Source organism: Echeneis naucrates, chromosome 9 (assembly GCF_900963305.1).
Source record: "Echeneis naucrates chromosome 9, fEcheNa1.1, whole genome shotgun sequence".
Classification (NCBI taxonomy): Eukaryota; Metazoa; Chordata; class Actinopteri; order Carangiformes; family Echeneidae; genus Echeneis; species Echeneis naucrates.
Window position 1 is genome coordinate 11,159,391 of NC_042519.1, and position 17,593 is coordinate 11,176,983.

The window sequence follows — 17,593 nt, forward strand, 5'->3', positions numbered from 1 at the left end:
CCTTGAGAGAAAATGTTTGGTTCCTCCATAGTAGGTTTTGGGTCATACTCGTTTTACAGTGACTGGAGACAAAAAAGAAGAAAAAAAAAATTACAGCATGTCAAGACTGAGGGTTCATACTGTCAAGACACTAAACACTCTGACACGAAACAATCCACTTACATTAGAGCTTCCCATTTCTGCCAAGGCCAAAACCCTTCTTATTGTGCCTGTCGCTCGTGGAATTTGGTCTGCAATGGGAAAGGAGTTTTATTTAATTTGAAATTTGCCCTGTTATGGTTAACAGCCCCAGGGGAAGGGGGATTCAGGACACATATTTTCTGCCATGCTGCGAGAGCTGAGACAACTGCAAAACTTTTCCTTTTCTTGGGAACTCTTTTCAAGTCGTTATTAGTGCCTCTACCAGCGTGATAGATAGATGTTTCCATGCATTATATTGTCTTTTATTGGTCCAGTTTGGTAAACGTGTCAGCAAAAAAGAAAATTGTTACACATTGTTCTATTAATAATTTAATAATGCAATTTTATCATAATTTTTTTTAATTTTATTTTAGAGTATTTTTGTGTTTTGTGTTTTCTGCAGTTATTGAGACAAATTAGAAGTTACGCCTGTTGCGTTTTCTTATTTTTTCCCTCTCCATATATGATGGCGATTTACTCAAGCCAGCTATTACCAGCTACCAGGGAGGACTACTGCCAACTTTGCTTGTTAAAGTGAGGGATTTGTGGACTTTTGGACTGCGGAGAATTGAGTAGGTGTGCAGCCTTAGCTGAAAACTTCTCATTTCAAAAATGTCACCTACGCAAGTCCTTATTGACAACAGCAGTGCCACCATGACAGGAAAAAAGAAAAAAAGAAAAGGGACGTAGCAAAGGTTCCAATGGGTAGTATTAGCAGTAATGTTATGGCGTTAAACTGGTGTAAAGCTCAGACCTGCTTCAACACCGCAGTGCAGGGCAAGCTGTACATTATATTCAGGGTGTAGAATCGGGCTAGAGACCAGATCGTATGACTGGTCTAGAATGAAGATCAAGTTAGTCAACACCAAGAGGTAATCAGAGGGACATCGCACATCCGTTTGTTAACCTCCATCTTGAAACCTTGAGTGTGAGCTGCTATATTGCCTGTTTTCCTCTTAATGAAACCATAATTTTAAAAACTCAATATCACATCTTTGGATGAAGATTTAAAACTGCTGATTTAGAGAATTAACTCATTCCAACATTTGTTAAAAAGCTTGTGGCTGCAGAAGGAGTGGGTAAAGTCCTGTGGGTCTAATCCAACCTGTAATCTCCTGTTTAGAGTAAGGGAAAGGACATTTGCATGGTGCCCCTCTGCTGCCCACTCCCATCCTTACATAGATGTCTTAGTAATGAAATGTCCTGAGCTGCAGCGCACATGTTCTGCAGCAGCAGGCCGAATATACGTAAGGATGCCGTGGCTGAACATTATTAAGTTCTGACATCCAGCCTTCTCTTCTTCCCCAAACAAAGCTAGGCGGAGGTACTCTCCCTGTAATCCTGAGATGACCAACTTCAACCGGAATTTGTGACGGGGGCCTTTGGTTGTTTACTGGATAGAGAAATAGAAGCGCTGGGTTGGGGTTTAGTCAGAGGGCCACTGATAAGCTGCTTTGTTTGTGCGTGATTCTTCTTTTTCCTACAGTTTCAATTATCACAGATACTAATTTCATTCCCTCACTTTGTCATTGTAGATTCAAGATGAATGTTTATCTCAGTAAAAAGATCTAATGCTTCACACACCTAAAGCAGAAAGACTTCCTTTTAAAAGGCACCTACTCCTATGGAGAGCCAGGGTTCACCGATCACTGTTGAAAGAATCATTTCTAATTTGTGAAGGGGATTTCAACAGTTGCTTAAATGACAGGTTAGACTGCTTCTCCACTAAACCTGTCACTCTTAGCTAATCTGGCCATATCAAAACGTTTTTTGCTAATTTTTGTCTCTCTGAAAATAGGTTGCTTCTTTTTTCTCAATCATTCGTTTATGTTCTACTATGTATCCCACCCATCTCACACTGGGTGAGGGTGGGGTCACCCTGGACGGGTTGCCAGTCCATCACAGGGCCAACACACAGAGACAGACAGAGACCAACAACCTCACACCTATGGACAATTTAGAGTCACCAGTCAACCCAAACATGATGTCTTTGGACAGTGGGAGGAAACCGGAGTACCCGGAGCAAACCCACACAGGTACAGAGAGAACATGCAAACATAAAGGCCCAAGGCTGGGAACTGAAACCACAACCTTCTTATTGTGGGCCAGCAGGGCTAACCACTATGTCGCTGTGCTGTCCTATTGCTTTATTATTATTATTACAATTATTATTATTATAGGCAATTCATGAATTTCAAGTCTGAAATTGTGTAAATAGTCACAGCCCTTCTCCCTTCAATCTGCTGTGTCTCAACTTTGGGACATGAAAAAGACACTGTAAGCTAGACCAATAACAACAATGATGTATTCGTTCTCAGAACATTAACTGAATATCTTTATCAGATTTGAAAACATTAATTTGAAATCCACCGTCAATATGATGACTACCTGAAACTTTAGCATTTAACCTTGCATTAGAACAATTACTATTAACAGGATGAGAAATAAGAGAAATTGTCTTTTCCTATCTATCTCTCAAAACAGCAGTATTATGATCTATGAAACAGGAACGTTTCCTGCTTTTATTGGCTGCAGATCTTCAGATTTTCTTCAAAGGATTGTTATGCTGAACTATCTCCATTTTCTGATTTTGTGCTTTCTGACTCAGAGCACTCCCAGGCAATTTCCCCCTGATGCTGAAAAAAAAAATAAATAAAAAAGATAAAGGTCAGCTTAATTGTGTTTTTATGACAGTCCTTATAATGTTCATGTAGCTTTCTCAGTCTTGGCCCTGGTACATTTTAAAGCTCTTCAATTATGTCCTTTATTTTTATAGGTAAACATCCTCTGCATTTCTTCAAGGACCAAAGCCAATGGGGGTATGGTCATGGGGACCAAAATACTCACTGTCCTCCCACTAAACCTTGGGTCCCAGCGTAACTCCTCAGGTCTTTGTCGTAGTCCTCACTACCCCTCCAGGTGCTGCTCCCTCCCTCTGATATTCCCAATTATAACTTGTTCCTAAACCATCCCACCAAATCTGGGCCTGATTCAGGACACAGGATGAATCATTTATTTGCTCGCTCTCTGGTTGATGCCAAATTTTAGATTTGGTACACAGAAAGATGTGAAAGCTGAATCTCTTTTTCTTTGTCTTTTGCAATGTAAAGTTTATCTGTATGTCTGACACCAAATCTGCTTGAACATTCCCTGATTTTGACGCTCCTTCCGATGGATGTATGAAGTACACCTGCCTAACTCCTTCCAATGTACCAGACGTGTCCCTTTTTAGTTGTCTGGATGTTGTTGACAGCCTATTTCAGAGGCCCTTCAGCACTACATCATCTTTTGTCTGTCACTGTTTTATTAGGGACTGCTCCAAACTTGGATTGGCTAAAAGCAGAGCTGAACATGCTTTTACTTGTTTTTTTTTTTTTTTACTGGCTTAGTGAGTATGAGGACATCATGTCCTGTATGAATGTGGAGAAAATTAGTTTTACCACCAAGAGAACGGAATCTCCTGTTTTGTCTTGTCCTTTCACTTACTATTGAGGTAGAAATATTTTTTCTGGATTTCCATCTATAATATTATTCTGTGTATCCATATTGTAGAATATATCTCTTATACACAGCTGTTCTTAGGTTGGGCGTGTTTTACTTTGGGCAGATGTGATGTGTGGGTGAGTGTGGAAAAAAAATCTCTTTTCCTCTACAGTTAGTTTTAGTCATTATTGACAATTAATTAAAAAAACATTTGAAGGATCCAGGAACTGAACCTGGCAGAGGCTGCGTTTGTCATTGTCCATCATTTTGACAGACATGGTCATAAAAGGTTTTACCGTAATCAGTTGTTTTGTGTCATTTTCATTTTCAGTGTTAATTATAATGAGAAATATCTCCTTTAAGACCATTGAATTATAAACACAACTGGGATTATGATGGCAAGAACGGGAAAAGATGAGCAGAGACGCCAACCATGTGCCTAATCAAACAAATATGACTTCAGCAGTCTGACAGTATTAGACAATTACACTTAAAATATGAACAGCCTATTAACAAATAATTACTTGAACTCAATTTATCTGTTGTAGCCCAGCTTCAGCTCAAACCTTTGACGATGTTAGATGTGACAGAATCTGCACTTTGCTACCACAATTATCTTGAATTATCAGCGCTAGTATCACCACAAGCCTGAGGTTTGAACCTTTTCACCGGGAGGAAATCTCGCAGCATGTGCTCCTTCTGCAGCAGGTACATAGCTATGGCCATTTGCTGGTCACTGATGTCACCTGATGGCCTTCTGTCAGTATTGGGCTGTCGGCTCTCGGTAAGATGTGTTGCTCAGAGGGCAATTACGCAACATCCTTAAGGGTCTGTGAAAAATTTTAAAAAGCCTGTACATCTACCTGTGCGAGAGCAATGACACAGAAACTGCCGCTGAACTTTGGTTAGTCAAATTTTCAGTCTGTTGTTGAAAAGGATTCAGTCAGTGATGGAACATATTTGGTTAACACAACCTTTGGGATCAGGCCTACAATCGGCCTCAGCAGATGATTGTTCTCCGTGCCCCCTGGATACCTACTAATACTGGGAATTTAGACCCTCAAAACAGAAAACATTTTTCATTCAGTATCTGTGAGAAAGCATTGTTCCTCTGTTCTAATTATGCGTATCACAGCAAGGCCAAAAATAAACTCAAGGATTTGTTTTAGGCATGTAGAGCCGGGAAAAAGATCTTCAGATAGACCACCAAAGTCTGTGGGGAGAGAGACCCTGAAAACCTGCATAAATTACGACAGCATATTGTACACAGAAATCTCTCATCTCTCTGTATTACATGACCTAATTTCTCGTACCTGGGGGACCCTGGCAGCATCTTTAACTCCCCCTCTGTCTAATATCTAACACTGGTGCTGAGGTAAAGTGCTGCAGCAGAGTACAGAACATGGAGAACTGGGACTTTGATGACCTGAGGTAAAATGCAAGTCAGCCTGGATCAAAATCCGGGTTTCCATATGATGAAGCTGATGTCATTAGCGAGTATTCAAAATATTATATTTAATGTTGCTTGGAGCCCAGAAACTATTTCTGCTTGCTCTCAGTGACTGCCGATGTGACTGACGTGGATCATAAGCTTTGTGAAACCAGTGCTGAAGAGCCTTAAACTTGCTGTGTTTTTTTTTTTTTTTTTTACAACCCACTCGTTTTAAAAAGAAATCAGTTTGTATTGAAGTCTATGGGAAAAGGATGTTCTCACTTGATTTATTAGCTCAAAAATTTGTTAATGATCTCAGCCAATAGTTTAAGTCTTGAATGCAGCATGTTAATTTTTTAAATTATGGTCCCACTGGGGGAAAAAGGCTCCTAGTTATGAACACTCTAGTATTGACATAATTTTGTACTTCCTCTCGCTCAGTGGTTTATTTTGGTTCTCAAAGAATTGGCTAATCTAATCTAAATCTAGTGCAAGTGGACATTGTTGTAGATATGTGAAGACATTTCACCTCTAGGCCAAGAGGCTTTTTCAGCATATTAGTATTCCTACTTTGCACTGTTTTGCTGCACCAACCATTTCCTTCTGCAGGAAACAGCTATCTAAAGCAAAAAGAAATTATACGCCACTTGCTTGGCCACATGGTAAACAAAGAAAGCGAGTGGTTATTTGGGGAATTAGTGGGACATTCAGCCGCCACAGAGAATTTAAAATTTGATTTCATGAATTTTAATGCTGCTTCAGATCAGCTGGATGAGTAAATAGAAAACTGTTTGCTAACACACTGATCATAACAAGCAACTAACAAACTACTAATGGTATGTTAATGTATTTACAACTTGTTGTGCCACCTTAGAGTTGATGCAGGCTTTAATTTAACATTTTTAAGGATTTCTTGAAAGATTTTAATCATGCTGGAATGATGGACTGCATGTGCACTAAATGACTGATATGCAAACAGGCATGACGGGGCAACAGCAAGCAATAAGCATGCTAATTTAGGAGTGTAACAGTCACTTATCTGGCAAAAAAAAAAAAAAAAAAATCACATCAGAAACAGCTTTTGGCGTTTTCTACACCTCTGCAACAGACAGAAACAGAAACAGCAGCGGCAGTGAGGAGTCACAGAAGGCGTTACCGTGTGGAGCCGTATGCTATAGCCACAGATTGTTTTCTACTTTGCAACCACAACTTATAAAATGTTAAAGGGCTATTTTGATTAGAGTAACATAATCATGACTTCTGGCATTTACATATAAAGTGTGTGCTTTCAGTGGAGCAATGCTCCTTCTCAAGGACAGGATAGTATTGTTTATTGAGAAAAAAAAAAAAAAAAGCCTTTTTTCTCTCTAAGGCCTCACTAGTTCGGTCCAGTTCAGCTTTCGGTTCCTTTGACTTAGTGTTAAACTTGGTTTTGAAAATGCTAATAGTCATAACTGAGGTGGGGTTTATTTTGTTATATGTTGTTTTTGATCCTCCACCCATCAGTGATCTATACTTTGTTTCAGCGCAAGGGGGCTGAAGCTAATCCCAGCTGATGTTCGGAAAGGGTGAGATACAACTGGTACAGATTGTCAGCATGTCACAGGGCCATCAGATAGAGATATGCAGCTCACCGTCATGCCCACAGTAACTCAGAGTAATGTGCATGTCTTCAGGCTGTGAATGGAGAACATGATGACGCCACACAGAAATGGCCAGGACCCACCGCAGCATTGTGACATATTCTGTTATATATTTAATTTCCTTGTAAGGTGATCAGCCGTCATCTGATCTGTCATGAGCAAAACTGAAACCTATCATTGTATTGTTATTTTAGTCCCTATTTTTTCATTATAGTGCTATTTTGTTATCTCGTAAGCAAGGAAATTCAAGATGACGGAAATGGTACGATGCTACCATAAGTCAAGCCTCTGGTGGTCGCGAGCTGCTCAAAGATGTAATGCTTTCACTCCATGATGAATTTCTGTCTTAATGGGAATAGTGACTTGCAGGATGACAACGTCCCTTTTCACTTGGTGATTTGAAAAGCATGACAGAGACATCACAGAATATCATCCACAAGCAGCAATAATGTCAGATGAGTTGTAGGCAATTTAAAAAAAAAAAAAAAAAAAGCCATTATGTATGATGGAGGCCCAAGATGATCACACACAATCATTTTGTGTGTTGTTGATACCTTTTGTTTTGCCCTTGAAGAAATTGATGGGCCCAGTGAACATTAGGAGCCTCAGAAAATTATGATGTACATATCTTGTCTGACAGCAGAGTCAATCAGTCCCTATTTGATGTATCTTTCAGAGGATTTCCTGAAGAGCAATAGCACCTGAAAGAATATGCAGAATCTCTATGGCTGTGAACGGAAGGTGTGCACAATCTTAGGTTTTATTATTTCTCTGACAGTTTTTCCCAGCAATGAAAACTGCTTTGCCCTCGTGCCTTTAAATGGGTAAAATATTTTCAATTAAAATTTTGCTCAAATTATTTGAAAAAATAAGTTCCTCAATAGTATGCTGCTAATAAAGTTAGTTGTGTTTCTATATCGGCTGTCTCATCAACAAATTTGTAATGCACTGCTTGACTACTGCTTTATTTTGAAGGCTGAAGTGATTGTGGATAGTACCAGTATATGTTGGCTGTACAGGCCACAGACTTTCATTTCAAAATCTAGTCACGTCTGCACTATTGATTTATTTTCACAAGTTGAACCTATATATTTGTTGTCCCATGGTGTTCATGCCAATAAAATATTTAGAAATGTCTGCCTTCTTTTTTTTTCTAGCACAGTTTGGTTTCATCAAGAAAACAAAAAAAACAAAACAAAACAAGAGTCCATTTCTATGTTACTTCTTATTTTTTATGTTTCTGGTTAGGGTTAACTTTGAACCCTCCCTGCATCACCACAGCTCACTGTCTCCACGCCCATCTGCACATCTATTATCATCTCCTACCCCTAACCAAGTGTTGAGCCATGGGAATCTAATAGGTCATCCAAACTCCAACTTCTACAGCAGCTGCTCTTTGATAAGCACTTTGATTTCCAGCTAAGATCCCTTCATCAGAAGATTTGGTTTTCATTTTTAAAGTATTTTCTTTTTTTCTTGCTATAAATACACCCAGGTGTGCCAGTGTTAGCTCACTCTCTCGATGTGTCACATTCATATTGATTGTCTTTTTGGTTTATGATCATCCCATAAAATGTAATGATACATTTGAACCCCTGCGGGAGTGAATAGGAGGGGACTTGGGAAAAGCACACACTTTAAAATGAAGTTTCTTGAGAAATACTACTTCCCTAGCTTTCCCGTGGCCCTTTACAACATAGTATAGCACATTTTCATGTTGAATAAAAACTTTTACAATGCAATAGTCAATAGTTTGCCATAACCTTTGCATACCTTTTTGATGAAATAACTTTTTTTGTTGTTGTTGTGGTTTCCTGGTAAATTTAAACACTTTTCATATTGTGAATGCTGGTTAGGGTGTGTGAGAGTTGATGAAATGCAAATGCAGACGTATTCTGAAAGCATATGCTACTCTTGTTCACTGCAGCAAGCCATTAGCCAGTTTCACTGGGTCGAACACACGGTTCATATTAACCTGAATGTTTGTCCTTGCTGTGCTAGCTTTATAAATTCTTACATTTTGGGCTGGTAACACTCACTCACTCACTCACAGCGGAGTACAACTTCAGTCAGGGAGGACTAGTGAGTAATTGTTGATTTTAGGCTTCAGAATTCGCTTTTGATTGTGCTTTGGAAAATTTCTGTGGAGAGTGATCCACAATGTTCTTTTATTCATTAACCATGAATACAACTGCCTATTTCAGTCTCTCTAATAAAGTCAATATCAGATATGTCATGCAGGTAATTTTTTTCCCATTAGCTGGTTGTGATTGAGTCTTTGAATTTTAGAGCAAACTTTCACAGTAAGATTCTTATGGACTACCGATGCGCTGGCAGATTTATTTAAATTTTCATATCGGCCAAAATTTGTGCAGGCATGTTTTGCTACAGCATGATAACTTGTGTGAGTGTGTTCTAATATTATGTTGAACACAGAGTAAACATTGGTTGTGAGAAATATTCATGAAGCTTAAAGATCCCATTGCTGCATTACTTTGCTCAGCTGTAATTATAAATCCGTGGCAGTGACTGTTGCTCTGTGGTGCCGGCGTGGCCAACCTCTATTCTACACAACCATAACTAGTTATAATTTTACAGCCATGTGGACTATATCCGGTTTAGTTCCTGCCTGCCTCTGTGGTATTAAAATTATTATAAATGTGAGGCTGTTTACTGTTTCATGGCACTGGAAAAATGGGCTGCTGAAAAGCTGAGCATTCAACATTAATAGCAGTTCTGATTGGAAGGAAGCCTTCAGTTTGGGATATTGGGGGGTAAAAACGAGAACTCATCTTTTGATGAAATGTTGGATTTATTTAGGGAGTTACAAATAATATAATGCCAAAAGCAAATAATCGTTGTTTTCTCAACCTTCTAATGAGTGATTCAGTAATTACACCAAAAGTGTTGCTTACCTCCTTGCAATGAATATCCTTAGTATATATTTTGGGGGATATTAACCAAGACCTGGGTGTGCAACAGTGAATCACATAATTTATTCACTTAATTACAGTTGAGTCACTCTGGCTGAGGAACTGTAGTGGATTGTGTTGGATTCATTCTCTGTAATATAATGTAAGTCGCACTGGCAACACAATAAAATGTTGGCCTGGCACATTGATGGTGTATTAGGCAGTGAAGTATTGGAAATCTGTTCAGACACGATAAGAGGTTTTCCTCACACTGCCGCTGCTTGAGCCAATCGTCATTCAATCATGTACTGTTTGGCTACTTCTGTGCCAGGGTGCTTCGCCCTGGCACGGAATCAAACCATCCGTGACTTGATCTCCACTTATACATTTTTCCACAAAAATACTTTCAAGAATCACAGATGGCACAGTACTGAGCCACAAACAGAGCAGTCCGCATTCCAAATGGAGGGAGTTGTGTAGTGTGTGTCGCAATGTTTTGTTTTGTTTTTTTTTTTTTGTGCCAAAACTAACTTTAATTTGTCTGTAAGATTAGTTGCATGGCTGGAACCTTCTGTAGGTCTGTTAATATTACTTTAATCTCTATTTGCAGTTCTTACTCGAGTGGCACCCCTCCACAACGGCATGTGAACAATTGTCTAGAGGGCTTGAGTTTTTTACAGCCACGCCTTCATGCATAATAGTCCATCTCGCTGTAGACGGGACCATAATTTTAAAAACAAACATGATGTGTTGAAGACTTTAAACTGCCGACTCACACCAGAAAGTCTTGAAGAAAATGTTTACTGAGCTTATAAATCAAATGAGAAGTGACACCATTTTCCAATAGACCACTTATCCAGTAGTCCGCTTTTATATACAGTCTATGCTGTTACTCCACTTTAAGTACACAGTTATGTCTCTGTCATTGATATGGTTCCATACAGAACAGTTATTAACAGTCATTTTAATTCAAATATTGTTATTGAAGTGGTTATTTAACAGAATTTTATTTCAGTGAAATGTGACAGTAAAAGGTAAATGATGCTTCTGTCACATGAGGGAGTGTTGGTGTAAAGGCCTTAATGCAGTATGAACTGAAAAATGTTCCAGCATTATGCACGTGTCTGTGATACTGTATCCTATATTTAGCAGGGAATCTTCTGCAGTAATGGAAATAAGAATCAGTGTCTGTGCGCTGTGTGTTGGCAGGGCTGGTGTGTATGTGCGAGTGTGTGCGGCCAACATTAGTGTTATCTTCCCCACAGAGCTAAGCGGTCTGTTTGGTTCTCCAATTTTGCTTCTTGACTGACATACATCCTCTTTTGCCAGGAGATAGTCAAAGCAAAACACCTTTGGCATGTGAAAGCAGAGGAAGAGTATGAATAAATCATAAATAAGCTCAAATCCACACATCATAGACACCTTGCGTTTTTCTTAGAAGTGATACAGTTTATGTTTATACAGCCGCTGTAGCTACACCTTCATGTTTTTCTCTGTCTGTGCACAAAGACAGACATAAAGTTACACTCGATTTAGTGGTACCGGTCTGGAAGTGACACTGTGAAGTGGTTCTGAAAAATTTCTTCAGATCTGAAATAAAACGTGAAGTTAGACATGTCACTTCATCAAGTGGTAGAGAGAGGAAGTACCAAAGGTTTGGTGGTTTATGTTTGTCAGGAGTCCACTTCAAACTGCTGCACAGCACTCACACTGAGAAATAAATAATGGCACTTTGACAAGATGGCCTCCTGGAAATGATGTGTGACTGTTGTGATCCAAGATAGTAGCTAGAGAACGTATTCTAAATAAGCTAAACACATTCAGCAGCTGTTGAAGCGGAACAACTGCTCATCACGCTCAAGCATTAAAATAGTCTTTATAGGAGAAATTGTCTTTTTACTTTTCCCCTCTTTGTTTCCATCATATAGAAAGGATGCATATGTGCTTTTTGCACTGAATTTCAATTAAGACAGTGCTTTCTACAGAAAACACAAACAATTCCCCTAAGCATCTTCCTTTGCTTACCAAAGCCAGTTTTATTTTACATAAAAAAATACATGTACATGTATCATGCATGAACCACAGCACAAGACATCACAAGCATGACTTATTTTTCTGACTAGGGGACCTGCCAGTTTTATGAACTTCTCATTTCCCCATCTGGACTCTTTTCATCCTGACCTCCTGACATCTTACTGTTAATCAAAGCCTTTACTCGGCTTCCACACTGCCCACGACAGATAAATTTACTTTCATATCCTGAGGAATTTGCCAGGTCTGCAGAGGGCTGTGAATTCCTGTAAATGTTCCTGGAGGAATCGATGGGTCCATATCTTTTCCCACAGTCCCTGTGGTGACTGTAAACTATCTCAGTTAGTGGAGCACAATGTGATGCTGGATGGACTCCCAGGAGTCATGTTGGAAGCTGTGAACTCTGTGTGATGTTATCTCAGTTTAGTTTTGATCATGGTCAAGAAGTTGTTATTAACACAATGAATGCCCTTGACAGTGATATTGGATGTAACTGAGCAGCTGAGACAAACCCCCACCACCTTGTGGGTGGACATTAACAGCATACTGAGGCGAGTGCTTGTGGTTACATTCACATGGATTTTAAAGCAGTCTTGGTCTATTTATTGAAAAACTAAAATGGCATTCTAACATTGTAATACAAACCACAAGGAAACATTTTAATAATGTGGCTCCTCTGCAATAGTAGAATTGTTTTAGAAATGGCATACAATTATTGTCTTTGCACTGTTGAGGACGAAGATTTTAAATCATAGCAGAACAGTGGGGTGAAGCATGGAGGTAAAGTAAAAGTAATAAAAATTAATATAAATCACCAAACTATATATTGTGAAGTAGAGAATTCAGTAACAAGGTTATTTATTTCATTGTAACCTGCTATCTTTATCTCCACCGGCACCCGCTCAGCCTGTGATATCTTCAGGCACTGTTTGCTATTAATCTGAAGGAAATCCTAAATTCGCTTATTATAGTCATACTTTCATCGCCGCATCAACAGCTCCCCTAAATGCCAAAGCTGTAAAAACTGAGATCCTTGTCTCTCCTTCCTAACAAACAAAATGTGAGAAATCAATGATTCAGTCAAATCTGTGTATGCTATATTGGGTTCATTTTCCAGTCTCCTTTGATGGAACAACTGCCCAAATCAGTTGGACACCTAATTCCCAGTGCAACATGCTTGCATGAGCACAAACCCCCAAGAACCTCTTTCATATCGAGCTCCCTCTTTTCTGTATCCAACACATGGCAAGTCTTCCCATGTGATATCTAACTGGGGACCAAACAGCACACCAAAGACAAAGTCATTTACATATCCCACGTCTCCAGTTTATAAGCCTCCCATTTATCATCAAAGACAACTTTACGGATAGCTTTTTCAATGGGCATGCGATATTAATCAAGCTCAGATCCAACAGGAAACACAGAAATCTGAAGCCAGAGGCCGACATCTTCTTGTCTGCGTGGCGAAGGCCCGTGTATTTGGTAAATATTGCATGCAGATAAAGTGCGAGAGTAAGCAGAAAACACAACGGGAGGCAGCGCAGTTTGCAGAAAGCAGGTTTCTTGGACTCAGCACTTTGGCTCTGCCTGATGTGCTGGATTATACAGTACATTTGTACTTTGAGGGACACAGTGATATGTTTGCAAAGATGCAGTGTTAGTTCTAATTACATGGCACAGGAGATTGAAAAGATAAAATCAAAAAAAGAGGAAAAAGGTTCTTGAAGACTAGCAGTGTAGACATGTATGAGCTGTACTGTAAATGCTGAAGCTCTTTATACATATATATCATGGTGAAGAAAAAAAAAAAAAAAAAGCTGTTACAGTGGATTACAGTAGGTGCACCAGTGGCAATATGAGCCAAAATACTCACTTAAGCCAGTGTGAGTGGAAGCAACCTGTGATAAAATACCCAGCGGCAGGGGTCAGTCGCTGCACAGATCCATCCTTCCTGAGGTCTTAAGGTTCATAGACCAAGTTTGCGAGGCTCTTAAAGAGCAGTCCACACTAAATCCGCTGTGAAAAAAGAGACATGGCTTCACTGACCTTAATCAGAAGCTTTAAATCTGTTGCGACCAAAATTATGGTTGGATTTTATTAACAATTCTCTCTTCACTTTGTACCACAATACTACTTGACTATAACTGATGATGAAAACATAACTGCAAATCAAACCAACTACAATTATGTTATAAATATAATTTGGAGCTATTGAACCAAGCAATCTCTCTTGGCCAAAATATAAAAATAAATTAGGACTCAAACAAATTGTTTCCGCATCAATTAATCCGATGATCTTCCAATCAAATACATCTAATATATTTTTTCAAAAATACATAATTTTTTAAGGCAAATTATTCCAATTTCTTTTTTTGTGCCTCCAAAAATTCTGAATTCAAAGTTGTTTAATAGACACTGATATAAAATAGAGGAAAAAGGGTAAATTATCTATCTTGGATTCACCAGACCAATTCACATTTGCAAATTAGTGTGAAACATCTCACTTCATTTGTGGTTTCCAAGTATTATTGCTGGTGGCAGACCAAAACGACTCTGGACAGAATTGGATTGAACACTCAGAGCAAGAAAACATAACTGGTGGCCCAGTTGGTAAACTGACAGTACGGCAAACACGTCCATCATTGTGTTAGTCTAAGTTGTGTAATACTGCTGTGATAGCAGACTATTCTTCATTTAGCAGCCGCAGGCGTGTTCACGTTGACCACAGATGTAAGACATGTTTGTGCACAGACACGGTACGGCACGGTACATGTGGGCACAACGCAAATTTATGGTTCAAGAAAAGCCGGAGACGTACATTCAATTAACAGAAAAGAAAAGTTTATTAAAGAAGACAGGTTGTTAAACAATATCTGGAGGAAAACCTGAGGAAAGAGGAAAGCAGTTTAAGGTAGGGAATTTTATTTCACTCTCACAATAAATAGTAAAAAAAATAAAATAAAAAACACACAGCTTGGAAATAGTTTCTCATGTAAAGTGGGCCACTATAGTTTGACAAAGCAGAATAAACAGGCAGGGAGATTCAATAACAACCCCCAATAAACACCACCACGTGAGCACCCTGAAGATTATGAACACCGCAACCTACAATACAATCCTCACAGCGACATACACACCAAAAACACACAAATTCACAAACATTTAGGGACCACCACCAGTAAGCCTCCGACGCTGCATGCAGGGGAGTGGAGCCCAGTATTATTCCCTGCACCCTGTCGAGGCTTAGAAAAAAAAAAGAAATGAAGCAAAATAAGGCATTTCATGATTCCACTGGCAGTTGTCAATACACCTACAGTGGACCGTCCCCGCCAAAATATGGTTGAATCCAGTTTAGGGTAGAACTTAAACCATGCTCATGGATGAACGAGCTCAGCAGAGCAGTGGTCTGCCCCTTCGTCTGCAATAAAAAAAAAAAAAAACATACTTAAAATAAATTGAATAGAAGTTAAGTAGGAAGAAAACACTCAGGCGGCCTTGCTCCTATATCTCCACAATAACTAGCTTAGCTTCCTCACCCTGGGCACAGAATAGTAGAAAACTGGCCAGTTCAGCAGGCTGACTACCGTTGGAGTTGGAGGAAATCTGAATTTCATACGAGAATGAATCATCAGTACTGACAAAACAACAAATGACTTATTCATGTCCTCTCTGTTCAATATGACAGAGTGTATGATGGAGCAATCAGGACACAGCTCCACTACAACTGCACTCACCAGGACCCTGATCACACCGGGAAAAATTTCTAACCCTGCCTGCAGAGGGCGATGTTCTCATCCTGTTCGATAGCCCTCACATGTTAGGAAACCTAGACAAGGTGGGAGGGGAAAAAACAAAGAACGGAGAAAGAAAGAGAAAGTAGCTTTAACTTCTCTCATCAGTCTCAACTCGCATCAGGGAAGTCATTTATGTATCCATAGCCAGATGCACTGAGCACGTACACACCTTTTTTCTGCAGCCATAGTTTGCTGACAGTGTGCTTCAAATGTTTGGATGAACATACAGCCTCAGAAAGTTGGAGTTCTTTGTGGTATGTTTTGTGTTGCACAACCACACCGGCTCATCTCAGATGTTTCCTGGACACCTGTGATGCATCCGGCTCTGCAGAAAAGCATCATTTCTTTCTTTCTTTCTTTCTTTCTACCTGGTTCAAGTGCCACGGTGGTTCCCATTCATCCTTAAATGTGACGACTAAGATTTCACACTTCTCTTCATATCAAGAAAAAGATGTCTAATGTTGTGATTTATGCTGTTACTTCCTGGTGTCCACAGAGCTGCTACATGTGTGTGTGTGTGTGTGTGTGTGTGTGTGTGTGTGTGTGTGAGATCAGTCACAACATGTGATCCAGTCACCGCAAACAGAATCTAATTCTGCCTGAAACACTGCATGTAAGCACGCCTGCCCTTTGAAGGGAATGGGAGACGGTTTATTGAATATTACGCTGAACAGACCTTTTTGAACCGTGCACCTTAGCCACTGTTTTCTCCAACGGGAAAATAGCAGAGTGATAGTGCCGAACTCTAAATGCTCTTGCACCACGTGCCCAACACTGTGCACTTTGGCTTATTGAAAAAGAGCCTTGTGTTAAATCTTCATACCTAAATACCGACCCAGATACAGCAAACCCCGCTCATGACAGTGTGAAAATATAGAGAAGTCTCCACAACCCGCATATAAAAATGTGTTGAGAATAAAAAATACACAGTTAACTCTGCAGTGTCTACAAGAGCACAGACTGGCAAAGAAAAAGCAAATAGCATCTGTGGTAACCCCTGCACTCTCAGTCATGGATAAACATACACACTAAGTCTAATTAACAGACACAAAGAAACACTGGAGCACAGCAGGCAGACCAACACCATGGCACACACATACCCCCCCAGGTTTTACATGTTAAGTCTCACCCCCCCGATGTAAAGAGCAAATGCACACCATGGCACACTCATATACTTAGTGTGCACAACAAAACCGACAACTCTCCTGACACTCGCCACTGGTTTGTTGTGCTGTTCATATGATGTCCCCTGAGTGCGAAGCTGAGCAGGGAGGGAGAAAAGAGAACAAAAACAGAGCACCGTGCTCAGAGATAACAGTTACATTTTGCTGTGAGAGGCCATCCAGTAACATGGCCATGTTTGTGTTTTTAAGGTCTGAAGAGGGAAAGGGGGGGATTAAAAAATAGGCAAGATGCCATTTATCTGTCCCAAAGTTACAGCAGCAAGGTCAGAAAAGAATGAAAGAATACCGATCATTTCCAAGATTTACACATGAACTTACTGAACATCTGTTCAACTGGATTTTTGCCTTCTTTAACAGAATAGATTGACCTTAACTCTATGTAATGCTTAATTCAGGTTCCAGTGCTTGGACTTGTTTTTAATACTAGATATTAATTACAGTTTCTGTTGTCAGTGTTTGACACTGGCTCCCAGCTTGAAGCTCCATGTTGTGTCAAGGTTAAGTTATTTTCCCCACACATACTGTGTCGAAGCAAAGGTACATTGAAAATGAAGTAAACAAGACTGCAGTTTAGAGATTAAAACACGTAATGATTTTTTGTTGTTGTTGTTGTTTTTTTGTTTTTTTTTTAGAAACCTATGTATAATTTATAAAGTCAGAGGACAATCATGTTTGGTATAGGTGACAATTCTAATCAAGAACAAAGATAGGAACAGTGACAGGTGTTACATGCAAGTGGATTTTTCTACCTTTGGACAGAATGAGACGGACTGTTTTCTCTGTTTTCCAGGCTGGCTATAGTCATATATACTACAAACGTATGACAGTGATATCAATTCTTTCATGTAACTCTCACCATCTAAGAGAACAATCTTATTTAAAAAAACAAAAAACAAACAAACAAAAAAAAAAAAAACGCCACTACAGGCTTATG